Source organism: Seriola lalandi, unplaced genomic scaffold (assembly GCF_002814215.2).
Source record: "Seriola lalandi dorsalis isolate HSWRI2012SDOR001 ecotype SW California unplaced genomic scaffold, Sedor1 jcf7180001975589, whole genome shotgun sequence".
Classification (NCBI taxonomy): Eukaryota; Metazoa; Chordata; class Actinopteri; order Carangiformes; family Carangidae; genus Seriola; species Seriola lalandi.
Genome location: NW_019446255.1, coordinates 1 through 1,787, shown reverse-complemented (window position 1 = coordinate 1,787; position 1,787 = coordinate 1). Strand labels below are relative to the sequence as shown.

The following is a 1,787-nucleotide window of genomic DNA, read 5'->3' as shown; positions in this document are numbered from 1 at the left end:
TCTAGAACTTTCTCTGACAGCTCTCTCTGTCTTCCCTCGCATCAACCTGTCCACCTCTGCTCTCCTGTCTCCCGCATCACTCGGCTCTCACCGCCCGCATGAAGCTCCGGAACAGCGCGTCTAGCAGCATCAGCTTCCACGGCTCGCTCACGCCGCTCGGTAGCGGCAGGTAGACGTAGTAGGCGGCCGCCGACAGCAGCACGGCTCCGGCCAAACGGAGCCTCATCGTGGCGGACTGGTACCTGCCTGCTGGATCCTACCGTTCATACGTGATTATCCTCCCACAGGTCCCGGGCGGTCGGTGGCTCCGCGAGGGATCGACGAAACACGGATGAATGACCCCGATTTCAAAATAAAAGTCGGGTTTTAGGTTTGCGGTCGATTTCATAGCGCTGCTGGCAAACGACCAGCGTGCGAAAACATTCTTATTTTGAAATTTCGTTCCAGGAAGTGGAGTAAGCCTTGCGTAATGTGGTTGCTGACGGGAAATGTAGTCCTTTAGATAATAATAATAAAAACAATGTATATTATATTATATTATATTATATTATATTATATTATATTATATTATATTATATTATATTATATTATATTATTTTATTTTGTTTTGTTTTGTTTTATTTTATAATATGTTATGTTATGTTATGTTATGTTATGTTATGTTATGTTACATGATACGATATTATATTATATTAACCTTTATTTTGTTGGGTAGGTTAAATGTCCATGAGAAATTAATGACATGACATTGTATGTGAATCCAATTTTGAAATTTAATATGAGGGTTTAAAAAGCAGATAACAACATTGTGGCTGTGGTATTTATTATGCATGTGTGTGATCTTTAACAATGAAAAATATGAAACAAATCTAGTCAAGCACATAGTCCAATTTCCCTGCACTCAAGCAATCAAGCATTACTTTACTGTAAATTAAGTGATGGTCATCTGAGTTTATTCTACTCTCTTCTGGATAGTTACTGAACCAAATACTTTAAGCTATGGTAATAGTCTTGAACAAAAAACCCACCATGTTCAAGTGGGTGGAATAACACACAGTTGAAGCTGAAGCAGATACTTGTACTCTTTCCTACTTTATTCAAATATGTCCTTGGTTGGGCTCATCCGACTATTCACAACAACCTTTTTATTTCTCATTAGATTCCAACGGTCAAATAAAAATCTGAAAGACTTGTGCCAACCTTTTGCAGTGCAACTCTCCTGTCAGATAATTAGCCACACCTGTCTTCAACTACTCACACCTGTGTTAAACAGGGAAGTAAGAGGGGACATCTTATAAAGAGCTCCAGAGGGACCTCAGTGATTTATTGTTTTCAGACTAGTTCAGTTGTGTGGTTCGGTAGGAGCTGATACAAGTTATTTTGCTGCTTCACTGGCCTATATCTGTGGCCAAAGCCATGGGGTTTCTCTTAAGGTAAGTGTATGGTTTTTTTTTTGTGTTTGGTTTTGTGTTCAACTCTTTATTAAAGCATATAGTGACTAGGATGTCTTCTTTCTCCAGATGGTTGCTGCTGACCTTGCTAGTGGTAGGAAGACGTCAAGCAAATGGTAAGTTTTTATTTAAGATGTGAAATTAATTGGTTGTATGCATGGATTAAAATGTTTGCTTAACAGCTTACAGCATTGGATCTGTTGAGAAGCATGGAGGCTCAAATACAAATGAGGTAAGTAGCTACAGCACGCAAATAATTCTGTTACCGGTTTAAAGCTGAATCACAGGAACCAAATGACTAATCTGTGCCAGGAATCAGATATTTATCAATTTATT

The 1,787-nt window shown here is 39.2% G+C and overlaps 1 long non-coding RNA gene across 1 annotated transcript; it reads left to right on the top strand.

Moving 5' to 3' along the window:
* The first annotated feature begins 680 nt into the window (after window positions 1-680).
* On the top strand, window positions 681-1,683 carry LOC111655637 (uncharacterized). Its single transcript, XR_002760818.2, has 3 exons — window positions 681-1,433; window positions 1,521-1,567; window positions 1,634-1,683. It is a non-coding gene; the product is annotated as an uncharacterized LOC111655637 (long non-coding RNA).
* Window positions 1,684-1,787: the final 104 nt, after the last annotated feature.